This window comes from Papio anubis, chromosome 5 (assembly GCF_008728515.1).
Source record: "Papio anubis isolate 15944 chromosome 5, Panubis1.0, whole genome shotgun sequence".
Taxonomy (NCBI): domain Eukaryota; kingdom Metazoa; phylum Chordata; class Mammalia; order Primates; family Cercopithecidae; genus Papio; species Papio anubis.
Window position 1 is genome coordinate 167,556,015 of NC_044980.1, and position 17,251 is coordinate 167,573,265.

At 43.8% G+C, this 17,251-nt stretch overlaps 1 long non-coding RNA gene and 1 pseudogene across 2 annotated transcripts in view; one reads left to right on the forward strand and one right to left on the reverse strand.

The window, feature by feature from the left end:
- Positions 1 to 6,424, reverse strand: part of LOC103885605 — a 9,825-nt gene extending 3,401 nt beyond the window's left edge. Inside the window, exons 1-2 of one of the 2 annotated variants that reach the window (XR_002522886.2) lie at positions 5,776 to 6,424; positions 3,671 to 3,787 (exon numbers count right to left, since the gene is read on the reverse strand). This is a non-coding gene — a long non-coding RNA (uncharacterized LOC103885605). Of the gene's footprint in view, positions 1 to 3,670; positions 3,788 to 4,691; positions 5,144 to 5,775 lie in introns of those variants that run through there. The other variant, XR_002522887.2, reaches the window with a different exon arrangement.
- A 5,506-nt stretch (positions 6,425 to 11,930) lies between these two features.
- Positions 11,931 to 16,943, forward strand: LOC101009869 (annotated as a pseudogene).
- Positions 16,944 to 17,251: the final 308 nt, after the last annotated feature.

The window sequence follows — 17,251 nt, forward strand, 5'->3', positions numbered from 1 at the left end:
AAGGGGAAACTGAGGCCCAGGATTGGCAATGTAGAATCAGGGGAGCCCACTGGACTCTTACCAATGAATTGGTGTTTTCATTGAGTTGACTGATTTTTGTGGAGCTCAAGTCCAGGCCTACTGCTAGTGCTTGGTACTGGCTCTGAAGCTGGCTCTTATCCTGTGAAGTCGGCTCTGGCCACTGGGGGGCAGGGCCATGAACTCAGCCTGGAGGGAGCCTGCGGGGCAGCCAGCACTCTGGAGGGACAGACAGAACAGGCCACCAGGTGCAGACAGGAGAGGGAGGCAGGGGGACAGAAGGGAAGATGGCTGGGGAGGATGGAAGTCAGTGCCTTTGGGTGCCGGTACCTGCCTTCACGGCCACCGCTAGATCAGGCTTCTGAGACTGTTGGCTGTCAGGGCCGGACTGTGCCCCATAGGCGCCATGGCAAACCCCATGGAATCCCCCAGGTGTCACCAGGCAGCATACAGGTAACAGGGCGGGAAGGTCCCCAACAGCCCAGCTGGACAAGCTCAAGACACTCTGGGGCTCCTTGTTCAGTGGCACAACTCCAGGACCCAGTGAGGGAAACGGGAAGACACCAGGCCGAGCAGTACAGCTAAATCCGTTTATTCCAAAATAAAAAGCAAAATAAACAGGAGTCACATCACCAGGGAGCCATGACCGCATCCTCGCCTCCTTCCTCTGTCCCATCCTCTCAATAAATAAGTTTCCCAGCCACAAATAATTATTAGAACCTTCTCCCCATATGCCAGCTCCAACCTCTGCTAGGCATGATACAGGGGGTGGCTCTAGCCCCCGGAATATACAAATGTTACACAGATAATATATGTACATGGGGAAGGGCCCCCACCCCAGCAGCCCGTGCCCTCTCTTGGTCCACAGTTAGCCCACTATCCCGCCTCATCTGCCTCGTTCCCCCTTGAGGGAAAACAAACACCAAGAAGGAAATATGGGGATCTGGGCCTTTGTTTCCAGAACAGAGAGACCTGGGCTGGGCACAGAATCTCAGAGCATGAGGAAACAGACCGCACACCCCCAAACTACTGGACCATTGGAAAAGCATAAGCCACATACTCAACTGCAGGACACCTCTAGGCCTGTGCTCCCCACCGTAAAATTCAGTGTCTCTTCTGAGCCGGCAAGGTGAGCCACAGCACCTGGACAGATCTGACCGACTGGGGGTAACAGTGATGGCTGAACAACTCTCTAACAGCAGCCAAGGGTGCTCTGTCAGGCCCCCTTCCCATGCCCATCTCCAGCAGGATCTGCCTTCATTCATGCCCTGCGCCTCTGGCTTTGCAGGAGTCCCCTAGGCAAGTTAGATACGGAGGAAATGCCAAATCACAGCCAGAGGAGGTTGTCTCCAAGCCCCATGTATCCCCGTGCCCTGACTCCCACCAGGCTCCTTGTGCACCTGAAAGATGCTCTATGAGTTCATAACGATGGCCATGAGCTCACTGCTTCCCCTGCCTCCCCCACTCCCCATATGGATGAATGTTACCCATCTTTAATCTTCCAGCCAACCTCAAATGTCACCTCCTCCACCTTCAAGTCCATTCGGAACCAACCTCCCCGTAAGCTGAGCATTTGGAATGTTCCAAACTTCTCTCTTGCCTCCTTCAGAGGAGTCTGACTCCCTCAGTCTGCACCCTCCCTTGTTCAACTATTCTCTCCACTGTTTATTTAGCAAAGTGCCTTTGTTGTTAAATTAATATGGCTAAGTGTCCGTTTGATTTTTAAGAGATTAGGGCCTTGGTCACTCATCTGATTGGTTAACCTCACATCTTTTACAGTTAGTTTCTCTGAAAACAAAGCTTCAGTCCTTCCAACTATAATGTGAACTCACTTTCTCTTAACCCTATGTTCCCTACTCTTAAACCAAAGTGAATTAATTCAAAATAATCACAAGCTTTTATGTGGTCTATAGATCTTTGCCTTTAGGGCAAAACCTAAAGGTCGCTTGGGTTTGTTTTTTTTTTTTTTCCATCATTCCTAGTCTAAGAGTACCAAACTGGGCATTCAAAATCCCAAGTCCCAGGCCAGGCACGATGGCTCATGCCTGTAATCCCAGCACTTTGGGAGGTGGAGGTGGGTGGATCACTTGAGGTCAGGAGTTCAAGACCAGCCTGGCCAACATGGTGAAACCCTGTCTCTACTAAAAATATAAAGATTAGCTGGGCGTGGTGGCAGGTGCCTGTAATCCCAGCTACTCCGGAGGCTAAGGCAAGAGAATCGCTTCAACCCGGGAGGCAGAGGTTGCAGTAAGCTGAGATTGTGCCACTGCACTCCAGTCTGAGTGGCAAGAGTGAGACTCAGTCTCAAAAAAAAAAAAAAAAAAAGCCCCAAATCCCACGTGCCTGCTCTGTATGTTATTCCCAAATTACTTTTAAACTTTAAGGTATGTCTCACTTTCTCCAAGAAGATAAAATATGCAGGGAAGGAAAACACCCAATCAATCAAGCAGGTGAAGAACAAGACATAAACAAGCTGAAGGTTAATGGCAGCAACATAAAATAAGCCAGAGACAAAGTATGCCACAAACCAGAGAAACCTCAGGGGCATGCACAACTGCAGAGAGCAAGCCAGAGGGGTCTCAGCACAGCTTCACCTTCCACTTGTCCAGTGGGAGAGCACTACCCCATTGGAATGGTTAAAGGTGGACACCAGCACCTTCAAAATGTCCTGAATCTACAGGAGGTGAAAAGGTAAAAACAAAGGCAGGGGGAGAAAGATAGAAGTGGCTTAGAGAGAAGCAAGAAAGTCAGGAAAGGAGGAAGATGTGGGTCCAGGGAAATGAAATGTTGAAGAAGAGCAGAGATCAAAACCATGGCCTGTGCCATTCTTCCAAATGGCCACCTGCTGCCTTGCCAGGGGCAGGAACAAATAGATGGAAAAGTCTCCTGAGAAATGCAGTCACAGAATGGAGCCACTTGACCAATGCAGCTCTTAATACACTCAGTGGAGCCCTCTCCTCAGACCCAGGATGTGGGTGATGAATCTAGTAGAGCTCCAGACCTCAACCTCCATTTAAAAAACCAGACTTCTGAGTAAGGGTTAACTTGAACAAAGCGGGCTTCAGCTAAAAAACAAGTTTTAAAGACACTGATCTTATCCAGTATCATCTTACAGAGGAGGAAACTGAGGCCTAGGGGACAAAGTGATTTTTCTGTGGTCACCAAGCAAGCTAGTGGCAAGTTAGATCTTCTCTTAATTCTAGTGCCTGGGGCTCTCCTCACCACACCCTGGGGCCCTTTCAGTGACTTCTAAAGGGACAAGCTGATGGCAAGTGGCTGTTCTCATTGGCCTGGCTTCCCCTTGAGACTGGAGATGAGGAAAATCAAACAGCAACGACCTTTTACTGGGTGTTCTGGGTGTTTACAGCAGGCCATGTTCTAGGGATTAACATAAAAACAACAGCAATAACAAATCACATTTAAACTTCATAAATGGAAGTCAAGCAACACCACTTCTATTTTACAGATGTGAAAAGAGAGGCCCAGAAAGCTCAAATGACTTGCCCTAAATCATATCCCTAGCATATGGAGAAGCAGAATTCAAACCCAGAATTCTTAACCAGTGCCTGGCAGTTCTTCCACAATCTTAACAACTACCCTCTACTGCCCCTTGGGCCCCCTGTGCCCAGGAGCCTGACCAGCCAAGACTCACATCTCCAGGTGAGTGGAAACCACCAGAAGTGGTTGTCTCAGGATTACTGCTGTTTTTTTCTTTTTTCTCTTCGCTCCTGCTGGAACACTAGGGCTGTTCCTCTGCTGATACTCTTAACTGTGGGAAAGAAGAGCAGTAATACGCATGAGAACAACAAAGTCTTACAGTCATATCCTCCTTTACAGTTTTTACAAAATACTTTTATACACCATCTGATTTAATGCCACTAACAACTGTACAAAGTGTTGTCACAATCACTTAGTGACTGAGAGGGACTGATATCATGGCTTAAAAAATAAAAGGCAATACTGGACCTTAAACTCAGTCTTCTGACTCCAAGCTCTGGGGTTTTGCCATGAATCAGCAGCTGCCAGGGATCAAAACCAGAGGCAGAGGTAGAACAGTAAACATTAAGGAGGCAGGAACTGTACACTGTGTGGTTTGGAGTCATACATCCTCACACATCTGTTAGTGTTAAGAAGTGCACCTGGCTGGGCGCGGTGGCTCAAGCCTGTAATCCCAGCACTTTGGGAGGCCAAGATAGGCGGATCACAAGGTCAGGAGATCGGGACCATCCTGGCTAACACGGTGAAACCCCGTCTCTACTAAAAAATACAAAAAACTAGCTGGGCGAGGTGGCGGGCGCCTGTAGTCCCAGCTACTCGGGAGGCTGAGGCAGGAGAATGGCATAAACCCGGGAGGCGGAGCTTGCAGTGAGCTGAGATCTGGCCACTGCACTCCAGCCTGGGAGACAGAGCAAGACTCCGTCAAAAAAAAAAAAAAAAAAGAAGTGCACCAGTACCTCTCAAACTTTTATATCAATGTGTCCTCATGGCAGAAGGCAGCCTTTCTCTTAAAGCTAGGAATTTATAAGAAAGAGAACAACTTAACCCTCATTTCAGAGAGGTCTCATTTCAGAGAGGTTCCTAGAAACCTACATGACTATCATCCCTAAGTACATTAATGTTTTTTCTCTTTCAAGAGAATCAAGGGAAACTGATGCTTCAGAAAGATGTCTCACATTTATCCTGTGGCACTCAAAGTACTCCAGGTTGAGATGGTATGAGGAAGATTCAAGCTGTCAAGTTCAGTTTCTCAAGATCTATTCCACAGAAGATGAGCAGCTCTCACTCCAGAGACCACTGACTGAAGGGCAGTCTGGTCCCAGAACCATGGAGAATTAGAATATGAGGTGAAAAACTCAGAAAAAAATGTTAAAGTATCTCTGGAGAGTAGAAGTCTGGGAGAAAACCAAACCAGACCCATTCTCCCATTGCCACCCAGAGATACTGTTAATGTTTTGAGCTCATGGGGGAAGTGTAGGCTTTTCACACTGTCAATGTCTATGTTAAGGGATTAAGACAGCCTGAAAACTCTAACTCCCGTGTCCCATAGTCCCCATTCCCCTTCTGGCTGGAAATTTATGCTTCTAGCAGAGGAGCCAGAAATGGGGTGAGAACACTTAGGGGACTAGGTTGTAAGATCAAAGGCCAGTCTTGGAGCAGTAACGACAGTTCCTAGGGGGACGGTGACATCACTACATTCCGCTCCTCCTGGGGAGGGGGGAGCCACATCAGCACGATGCCTGAGTCACTGATTCACAGTCGGGGAGGGGGACGCAGGGCTAGGAACCAGGTACTTGGAGACACCAGCCCAAAGAGCCCAGGGAGGTCGGGATTGGGGCAGCAGGATGAGAGGCAGAGACTGCAGCAGGGAGCCCCAGATGTCACCAGCCCAAAGTTACCCAGGATGACTGGCAAGGGCAGGGGCTTTGGCTGGGGGACCCAGGTCCTTGGAGACCTCAGCCCAAAGAACCTAGGGAGGTTGGGCTTTGGGCAGCGGGAGGTAAGGGCCGAATATGGACTGGGGGGCCCCAGGAGTCACCCACCCAAAGTCATCCTGTGGTGACTGGCGAGGGCAGGGCTTGGGCTGCTTGCTGAAGGGGCAGGTCTGACTGACAAGACTTTGGTAGGGGGAACCCAGAGGTGCCAGGGTTGGGGGGCCCAGCCTGGTGTGCCTCAGGAGTGGTATGGACTCTGGTAGCGGTCTTGCCATTGGAGGGGATTTGTGGCTGGGTTGGGGGACCACGACCTGGTGTGTTTTACCTTTTTCTTGGCTGCAGCCAATTTGCTCTGTCGTGTTTCTTCAGCCATCATGAGGTGGGAAGGCAGGCAGGGTTGGTGCCATATCAGCAAAATCCCAGCAATGACTGCCAAATGCCTCCAGTCACCTACCAGGCAGCTGTGTGACTGAGCCAGAGGAGGCGTAACCAGGGCCCCACTAGAATGCAGAATAGGGGTGTGGCCCTAATGATCCAAGCCCATTGGTCAATGAGAAAGATGAAAGCAAAAGGAGGCGTGGCCAGGCAGCAGCATGTCCAGAGAGACCTGTGGTATCACAAGGAAAGTGGACCATGAAACCGCTGTCCCCACCCACTCTGGGGGAGGGGAGGGGCCAGCTTTTGCTTTAAAGGCTTTAAAACTTTAAAAAATATATGCGTGTATGCTTTATATATGTGTGTGTCTGTGTGTGTGTATGTGGTCCTCCAGAGCTGTCTTTATTATCCAGCTTCTATGCAAGCTCTATGAGTTTGGCCTATATTTTTCACCTTCAAATGGAGTACAAGAATTACCAGTATTAGCTCAATTGAGATACAAATCCTATAAAAATGAAAAATCCATAGCATGCTTGATGATTAATGAAGCAGACTATATTATTCAATATTCCAATAAGATAAAATAATCACAATGATTTCCCTTTTTTGGAAAAATATTTCTCTTATTTTCCTACATTATTGTTAAGATTTTTTTTTTTAAACTAATATCTTTAAAAACACAAAGCTTTTGGGTCTGGTGCAGTGGCTCACACCTGTAATCCCAGCACTTTGGGAGGCCAAGGTGGGTGGATCACCTGAGGTCAGGAGTTCAGGACCAGCCTGGCCAACATGGTGAAACCCTGTCTCTACTAAAAATACAAAAACTAGCCAGGCGTGGTGGTGGGTGCCTGTAATCCCAGTCACTCAGCAGGCTGAGGCAGGAGAATTACTTGAACCTGGGAGGCAGAGGTTGCAGTGAGCCAAGATCATGCCGCTGAACTCCAGTATGGGTGACAGAGCAAGACTCCATCTCAAAAAATAAAAAAATAAAATAAAATAAAATAAAATAAAATAAAATAAAATAAAAGCACAAAGGTTTCCATTTAGTAAGCACTCAAAGTTCTTTACCGGTTTAAAACAAATACAAGGCCCATTTTTCGAGAATCACCTGGCCTCTCTAAGCCTTGCAAATGATACTGAATTTCTCACTTGATACTTGGCTATTATTTGGAATCATGAAAACCAAGAATTGTGTTATGTCACAGTGTATTGCTTGTTACCTGAGTTCCAGAGTAGGCTGGGATCAAGAGTTGAATCTTTCATCATTTGCTCCATAACCTGTGTGCTTCTTATCCCAGACCAAACTAAGCTTTTTCCTGGAGTTCTACAATTTATAGTTAGTAGACAAGAGTGGCACTCAAAGGTGTGGTCTCTGGATTAGCAGCACCAGCAGCACCTGAGAACTTTTTATAAGTGCAAATTCTCAGGCCCCACCCTAGACCTGATGAATCAGAAACTCCGGAGTAGCGCTCAGCAATCTGTGCTGCAGTCATCCCTCCAGGTGTTTAGGACCTCTGGCATACAGCTGATAGCAAAATGTGTTTCCTTCTGTAGGTGCAAAGCCAGGGATACTGTATGTTCTGTCTTGATATGAAACATTGACATGCAATTAGAAGACATAAATCTCCTTCCTACTCCCACCCTCCACCCAATGTGTTTTATTTTTATAAGTTAAATAAGAAAACAAGTGACAATCAGAGATTTAGTCTAAAAAGCATATTTACAAGTATCAGTTCTCATCCAGCCTCATCTCATAGTGTAGCAGGACGAGCTGCAGACAAAACCCCTCAGACACTGAGTTAAAGAAGGAAGGGGTTTATTCGGCCGGGGGCATCAGCAAGACTCCTGTCTCAAGAGCCAAGTCCCCAAGTGAGCAATTCCTGTCCCTTTTAAGGGCTCACAACTCTAAGGGGGTGCATGTGAGAGGTTGGTGATCGATTGAGCAAGCAGGGGGTACGTGACTGGGGGCTGAATGCACCGGTAATTAGATCGAAAAAAACAAGATATGGATTTTCACAGTGCATTTCTATACAATGTCTGTAATCTACAGATAACAGAACCAATTAGGTCAGGGGTCCATCTTAAACTACCAGGCCCAGGGAGCGGCACCAGGATGTCTGCCTGTGGATTTCATTTCTGCCTTTTAGTTTTTACTTCTTTCTTTGGAGGCAGAAATTGGGCATAAGACGATATGAGGGGTGGTCTCCTCCCTTAATATAATACCATTTACATTCTCTTACATCTAAAGTTTTAGAAAAGGATCTTCAGGCACACTAGGAGTTCTATAATAAAACACCAAGTAGATCAGAATGTCCAAACTTAGTAGAGAAGAAAAGTGAAATCATTGGCTATATTTTCAAATTGCATTCAACAGGAAATTTAAGTTTCGAATTTTTTTCACCTTCATACTTCCAAGTTAACAGAATTAAACCAGAATAGTCCATTCTTTCAAAGCCTCTAGCCAGGCAAACTTTTACTATATTACTTCTTGCTTTCAATGGATATAAAGCAGAGTCCTGGCAGGCACATTTTGTATACCTGCAAAGACACAGAACTAAACAGTTCCATCGGTTCCATATTAAAACAAAAGTCCTGTAAACCTTGGATGGTGAGTGTAATACTTCAGCACTAGCACCGAAGCCTCAAATATGAAAAGATACTAAGAACACCACTAGCAAATAAAAGTGAGCTCTCAGCTGGGAGCAGTAGTTCATGCCCGTAATCCCAGTACTTTGGCAAGCGAAGGTGGGAGGATTACTTAAAGTCAGCAGTTCAAGATCAGCTTGGGCAGCATAGCAAATTCACATCTCTACAAAAAAAATTAAAAATTAGCTGGGCATGGTGGCACGCACTGTAGTCCTAGCTACTTGGAAGGCTGAGGTAGGAAAATCACTTGAGCTCAGGAGTTCCAGACTGTGGTAGCTATGATCATGCACTCCAGCCTGGGTGACAGAGCAAGACCTAGATGATTACAGTCTGCCCTGCTCCAGTTTACATTAAAATCGCTAAGTTAAAATATTTTCAATCAGCAGGATAAAAATTAAGTGAAATGTGACTTGAGAGCTTGGTCAGAAAATAGGCAATAGAGAAACAGGTACTTCCCACAACAATAAAAATGGCCAATAAACATATTAAAAAGGTTCAAAAGCACTAGACACCAAAGAAATGTGACAAAAACAATGAGATTTTCTGATTAAAGACCAGCAAGGAGGACAAATGGAAGGGGGAAACTGGAGCTCTGTCCCTGTTGGTGGGAGTAGAAACTGAACCAATTTTCCTGCAGGATAATTTGAAAAGTTCTATTAAAAACCCTAAAATTGTTTTATGTTATTTTCCTCCAGAAATTCTACTTCTATAAATTCAGTCCAGAAATGCTTGCTTGAGTCAATTAAAATGTACATATAAGAAAATTTACCTCTGGGGAGGCAATGATTAACTTAATATACATCCAACTATTATAACAATGATGCCAAGGATATATTTATTGCCATAGAAATATGACCAAAACATAGTAAGTGACAAAAGACTATGTATTATGATTCTACATTTTAAAATGTTTATATGCATAAAAAGTATAAAAAGCAACAAACCAGAATGTTTTGAGTGTCGAAATTAAAGATTTTTCTTTATATTTTGTCTTCCAAATTATTACAAAAAGAGTGTGATTTTCTTTATAATCCAGGAGAAGTATTATTTTCATTTATTTATGTTTTGATTTCTTTTCTTTTCCTTATTTTTTCTCATGTATATATCACATGTAGTCTAGAGAGCTTGAATCCCTGCCTCTTGAGGCAAATCAGCCCATTTCTGTCTCTATAAATTTGCCTCTCGTGGACATTTCAAATCAATGGAATTAAACAATATGCAGTCTCGTGTCTGGCTTTTCTACTTAGCTAATGTTTTTGAGGTTGGTCCATGACATATGAAATGTTTTGGTAGTTTGTTGCTTTCATTACTGAGTAGAAGTCCATTGATGGATATACCACATTTTGTCAGCAGAGAGCCTTTTAAATCTGGATTCCAGCTTCCTGTGGTCTCAATGAAACTCTTTGAATGCAGGACTTACACGGGAAGCTGCTGTGCTTGTCACAATAACTGCTTATCAGAACCAGCTTTGTCATCACGAGCCTGAACTGCTGCAGACATTTTTATCATTTTGCAGCTTCTTTTTCACAAGCAACTTTTGTACTACTACAGGTATGGACTTTTGAAGCATCTGATACATCCATTTAATAAGTATTAGCATGTGTTTGAGTGGACTAGAAAGTGAACCCATCCATGCTACGTTGTATACTTTTTCCTCCCCCAGGCTGGACCAGGGAGCCTCTCAACTTTCTAGAGTATCCTGTCTCCATGGACAAAGCCGAACAGTATTAAAGATTCCGCTGCCTTTGTTAGGCAGATTTGGAGGGGAGGCTCAACAGCAAGGGTAGAGGGGCAAAAGAGAGTGGAGCTTGTGGAACAGGAAGTCTCCCGGGTGGGCGCATGGCTCCCAGCTGTTGAGGAAGTTGTGGGTGGTGAAGTGCTGATGGTGTCCCCAGGCAGCCGAGCACCTCCATTGAGCACAGAAGGTCTTGACTTTGGACCCTTACCCTTGTTTCACAAGTGTTTAAAAGCTGTTTTTGCTTTTGTTATTTTCCTAAATAATCATTACCTGGTAGTTTGTAATTAATCTTTCTTTGAGAGAGGACAGGGCTTTAAAACTGAAGAACATAATTTTCATTAAAATATCAAAAATGGAAAAAAATTACTTTGTAAACAATTTGCTATACAAACCAAATGGCAGCAGTTGAGAATCTCAATAAAATGTTAAATGAATTTGCTGCTTTTAGAGAAATAAAGGAAAAAAATTAGAAGAAATAAAGACAAAAATGCATTTGCTGGCAGTGGTACCCTTTTGCCTAAGGTTGGGTCACTGTGTCATCAGACTGTGGTGGGGGGTATGCGTGGTGTATATGTGTGAAACTTTGCATCTCAGGATGGATCATAATCTTAGTTGCAGTTTTCCTTCCCAATAGGGTTACAATGTAGTAAAATATGGGCCTGGAAGTGACAGACCTGAGTGACTCAGCACAGCTTAAAAAAAATCCAATAAAACTAACTTTTAATAATCCTGAGGTTGGTTTTTGAAACGATAGATACAATTACTTACTCTGAGCATCTGGTTACAATTTTGAATCAGTAATACATACTGTCTCCACTCTTTTTTTTTTTTTTTTTTTTTTGAATGGAAATAAAGTTTTCATCCAGAAAACCCCAAAACAGTGACTTTTTTTTTGTTTTTGTTTTTTTAAGACAGGGTCTCACTCTGTCGCCTAGACTGGAGAGGAGTGGTGGATCTCAGCTCACTGCAGCCTAGACCTCCCACCTCAGCCTCCTGAGTAGCTGGGACCACAGGTGCCATTGCGCCTGACTAATTTATTGTATCTTTTTTGTACAAATAGGGTTTTGCCATGTTGCCCAGACTGGTCTCAAACTTCTAGGTTCAAGAAGTTCACACATTTTGGCCTCCCAAAGTGCTGGGACTACTGTGCCAGCCTGCAGTGACTTTAAAACCCAAGTTCAGGCCGGGTGCACTGGTTCACGCCTGTAATCCCAGCACTTTGGGAGGCCTAGACGGGCGAATCATGTTAGGAGATGGAGACCATCCTGGCTAACACACGTCGAAACCCTGTCTCTACTGAAAATACAAAATAATTAGCTAGGCGCGGTGGTAGACGCCTGTAGTCCCAGCTACTTGGGAGGCTGAGGCAGGAGAATGGCGTGAACCCGGGAGGCAGAGCTTGCAGTGAGCTGAGATTGTGCCACTGCACTCCAGCCTGGGCGACGGAGCAAGACTGAGTTAAAAAAATAAAAATAAAAAAATAAGTTCAAGCGTCTCTTCTCAATTCCTTTAATTGGAAATCTCTCTTCTCTCTTTCTCTTCATCTTTGCTGTTCCCCCAGGGTTGACTGCTGACTGGATATACAACATATTTCAAAGTCCAGGCTGGGTGCGGTGGCTCATGCATGTAATCCCAGCACTTTGGGAGTCCAGGACAGGCAGATCGCCTGAGTCCAGGAGTTACCTAGAGCAGCCTGGGCAACATGGTGAAACTTCTTTTGTATTAAAAATACAAAAAAGCGGGCGTTTCTGGGAGCGCAGCCTGGAGGTGGTGTCGGCCGCTTTTGGCGTGGCGGCCTTTTCCACCCGGCTGGGCCAATCCTGTCGCTGACCCCGCAGGTAGATGCCGAGTTTCAGAAGGAGGTGGGGGCAGGTTCGCAAGAGCATAACTGCTGAAAAATCAAGAACGACTTACTCCTGGAGTGGTCTGTGTGCGCCACCTACCTAACCGACTTAAAGAAACCCAGATCCTTTCCTATTTCTCCCCCTATGGCACTGTTACAAGGTTCAGACTATTCCCAAATAAAAGGACGGGAAATAGCAAAGGCTATGCGTTTGTGGAGTTTGAGTCTGAGTCTGTTGCGAAGATAGTTACTGAAACAATGAACAACTACCTGTTTGGTGAAAGACTCTTGGCCTGTCATTTTATGCCACCCGAAAAAGTACAGAAAGAACTCTTTAAAGACTGGAATATTCCATTTAAACAGCCATCAGATCCATCAGTGAAACGGTATAATCAGAATCGGCACTTACACAAAAGCTGCGGATGGAGGGGCGATTTAAAAAGAAGGAAAGATTACTCGGGAAGAAATAACTTAAAAAGAATTGATTATGATCTTCCTTCTTTGATTTTACAGAAAACGGAAAGTACTTCAAAATCAAATTATTGGATATCTACAAAAGGCCGGGTTTTACGTAAGAAGAAGAAAAAGGTTTTGGGCGCTCCTGACACTCCTGGGAAGACTGTGGATACCCCGGGCCCCACGCCGGTTTGTACATCAACATTTTTGGGGAGATGAAAATCTGAAGTGGCTGAAATGAATGATGATAATGAAGAAAATGAAATAGTTTTCAAACAGCCCATATCCTGTGTAAAAGAAGAAATACAAAGGACTCATTTACACATTCACAGAAAAAAGACAAAGGAAAAGCAATCAGTGGTTTTCAATATATTATATATAAGATTTCTAGCTGGGCGTGGTGGCTCATGCCTGGAGTTCCAGCTACTCGGGAGGCTGAAGTGGGAGGATCACCTGAGCCCAGGAAGTTAAGGAAGCAGTGAACCGTGATCGCGCCAGGGCACTCCAGCCAAGTCAAGTCATTATATTTATCTTAACCTAAGGCTGGCTTAAGAGGGATTTGTATTAAGAATACAATAGGCAATCTCACAGGCATCTAAGTACAGAACTCAAAATATGACCACAGTATGGAAGGACTGGGCTGGGAGGTTATTTTTCTCTCCTGCGTCCCTTCACTCTGGATTTCTGCTCCATGCTTGTGCCTTGCTCTGCAGATGGTCCAGGCTTCTCCAGCCTCCGAGGCTTCTCTTGCCCTGGCGGTACCCCTGGTCCCAGTGTTACTGGATCTTTCCATACAGATGCTCCTCTGCAAAAAATCTATCAAACACCGTCTGTGTCATTTCCGATTAGCAGGATAGAGAATCTGATCTGCCTAGCAGTGGGGGTGGGAGTTCCCTAGTTGTCCCTGGATTTGCAGTGCTGCCCTTTCCAAAGACTTGAGGAGGGGCCAGATATCCAAAAAGAGGGTGTGGGTGGGGAATCATGAATACAGTCTACTTCAACAAGAAAGTATAAAGTGGAGGTGGTGGCTCACGCCTGTAATCCCAGCACTTTGGGAGGCTGAGGCAGGCGGATCACTTGAGCTCAGGAGTTCGAGACCAGACTGGCCAACGTGGCAAAATCCCATCTCTACTAAAAATACAAAAAATTAGCTGGGTGTGGTGGCACATGCCTGTAGTCCCAGCTACTTAGGAGGCTGAGGTGGGAGGATTGCTTGAGCCCAGGAAGTTGAGGCTGCAGTGAGCTGAGATCACAATGCCACTGCACTCTGGCCTGGGCAACAGAGCAAGACCCTTTCTCAAAAAAAAAAAAAAGGTTTAAAGTAGAAGCATCTATATGCATGATTGAAGTCCTGCTTCCCATATATTTTTTTCACCTTGCCTTTTTTTCTGTCTAAAACACTGTATCTTAAGATTTCCCTGTGTTATCATTACTCATAAGCATTATTTTAATGGTGGTATCAGAATCCATTGTCTGGACTCATTGTCATTTATCCATCTGCAGTTGCTGGAGATACTGCCCTTTCTGCCACACTCGGTCACCCTTCTGACCTTGCTCTGTGTCCAGTTATCTACTAATACACATACTGGTCATTTAGGACTTAAAGTTAAGAATAAATAGTTATCATAGTTCCTAACATGTCAAAAAGAATGTATCTTCCTAAAAATAGAATGGCTTGGTGGTTATGATAATTTTAAAGTACCATGCTGTTACTTTAAAATTATCATAACCACCAAGCCATTCTATTTTAATACCACACATCTACAGCCATCTGATCTTTGACAAACCTGAGAGAAACAAGAAATGGGGAAAGGATTCCCTATTTAATAAATGGTGCTGGGAAAATTGGCTAGCCATAAGTAGAAAGCTGAAACTGGATCCTTTCCTTACTCCTTATACGAAAATTAATTCAAGATGGATTAGAGACTTAAATGTTAGACCTAATACCATAAAAATCCTAGAGGAAAACCTAGGTAGTACCATTCAGGACATAGGCATGGGCAAAGACTTCATGTCTAAAACACCAAAAGCAACGGCAGCAAAAGCTAAAATTGACAAATGGGATCTAATTAAACTAAAGAGCTTCTGCACAGCAAAAGAAACTACCATCAGAGTGAACAGGCAACCTACAGAATGGGAGAAAATGTTTGCAATCTACTCATCTGACAAAGGGCTAATATCCAGAACCTACAAAGAACTCAAACAAATTTACAAGAAAAAAACAAACAACCCCATCAAAAAGTGGGCAAAGGATATGAACAGACATTTCTCAAAAGAGGACATTCATACAGCCAACAGACATATGAAAAAATGCTCATCATCACTGGCCATCAGAGAAATGCAAATCAAAACCACAATGAGATACCATCTCACACCAGTTAGAATGGCGATCATTAAAAAGTCAGGAAACAACAGGTGCTGGAGAGGATGTGGAGAAATAGGAACACTTTTACACTGTTGGTGGGATTGTAAACTAGTTCAACCATTATGGAAAACAGTATGGCGATTCCTCAAGGATCTAGAACTAGATGTACCATATGACCCAGCCATCCCATTACTGGGGATATACCCAAAGGATTATAAATTATGCTGCTATAAAGACACATGCACACGTATGTTTATTGCAGCACTATTCACAATAGCAAAGACTTGGAATCAACCCAAATGTCCATCAGTGACAGATTGGATTAAGAAAATGTGGCACATATACACCATGGAATACTATGCAGCCATAAAAAAGGATGAGTTTGCGTCCTTTGTAGGGACATGGATGCAGCTGGAAACCATCATTCTTAGCAAACTATCACAAGAACAGAAAACCAAACACCGCATGTTCTCACTCATAGGTGGGAACTGAACAATGAGATCACTTGGACTCAGGAAGGGGAACATCACACACCGGGGCCTATCATGGGGAGGGGGGAGGGGGGAGGGATTGCACTGGGAGTTATACCTGATGTAAATGACGAGTTGATGGGTGCAGCACACCAACATGGCACAAGTATACATATGTAACAAACCTGCACGTTATGCACATGTACCCTACAACTTAAAGTATAATAATAATAAATAAATTAAAAAATTTTTTTTAAGTAAAATAGACAAATTGTTATTGAAATTAACATTTTGCTTTCTTCTTGTATCTATTTTCTCTGTCATTTTCATGGATAAAGTTTCATTTGGAAGGATTTTTATTTCAAAATAGAAATAGCATATGACATGAGAATGGGAACTCTGGAAGGTTCAACTTTCTAGTCATTAGTTCCCTAAAACTGTCACAAAAGCTACTCATAGTCAATTATGATTGGTCTGTATTGAAAGTGCGTTAACATTATGTACAACTTAAGCACTGTACTTTCTATCAGATATAGAAAAATAGGTGGTATGTTTGGAAAAGTATTGGGCTAGAAGTCAGGAAGCTTGACTGCTAGTCCCAACCCTGCTTCTTCAGCTGAGCACCCCTAGGCAATAATTCAGCAGCTATATCTTAAATACCTAATCAGTTTCAGGCTTTGTGGTTGGGCTGGGAATATAGACAATCATGCATTCATGATTCTCCAAGGCTCCCTTCCTCACCCAGCTCACAGTGAGCTTTCTTATGCATTGTGTAAATTTGTTTTCTAACTGGCCCCAACTCCCTCCCTAACCTGCTTCCCAGGGCAATTGTGAGGATCAAATGAGAGAGAATATGTGTGAAAGCAAATTGTAAATGACTTTAAAATGCAATAAAAATATGACCCATGGAAAATTATTTAAAGATCCTTAGAATTTTAAATAAACGGTACATTAACCTGAGTTCTCTATCGTTTTTATTTTAAATAGATATGTAAGTTTTACAATGGACCACTGATATGGTTGAAAATCTTGGCTTGATTATCCTCCAAGAAAATGATACAGTGGTTTGCGTGATTTTCTAAAATTGCCAGCCAAAAAAAACCAACAACAACAAAGAACTTTTTTGAGTTGAGTGACTGGATCAGTGAAAGGAACGTTGACTATATAATGGAGAAATGTTTTCTGTGTTCACTAACAGCTTGCCTTTGTTTGATTCCAGCTGCAGCATATCGTGAGTGATGAGATCTGTGTGCAGGTGACTGACCTTTACCTGGCAGAAAATAATAAAGGGGCCACCGGAGGCCAGCCAAACACACAGAACTCAAGGAGCCTCCTGGAGTCAATGTATCAGCAGAAAGCCGAGCAGCTAATGTCAGATGAGAAATGCTTTAAGGTGAGAGTTGCTCATGTCGTCAAAGACCTTGCTGGGGACAATGTCAGTAGTCAGGATTCTCTGAACCAGAAGTTAAAGCCAGGGTACTCTGACCCCATGAACCGGAAGTTAAAGCCAGGGTACTCTGACCCCATGAACCAGAAGTTAAAGCCAGGGTACTCTGACCCCGTGATTCTACTCCTGGAACTTTTTAGAGTTCCTAATTAGTTCACCAGAGAAATACGAAGTGGAAGTAACTGTTTTCCTGAACACTCTATTTTGTTTCTTCCTTGCCTTTAAAAAACAAAAACAAAAACTAGTGATAGATGATTTTTTACAATTTTCTATTTTTTTCTCTGCATATTTTTCATAGTATGCTTTGTAAACATTATTGTTAGAAAATGTTGGTACTTGAAATCCATGGTCATGGTCATTATAGAAAAGAAAACATAGGCCTGGCACACATGGTTCACGCTTGTAATCCCAGCACTCTGGGAGGCCAAGGTGGGTGGATTGCTTGAGACCAGCTTGGGCAA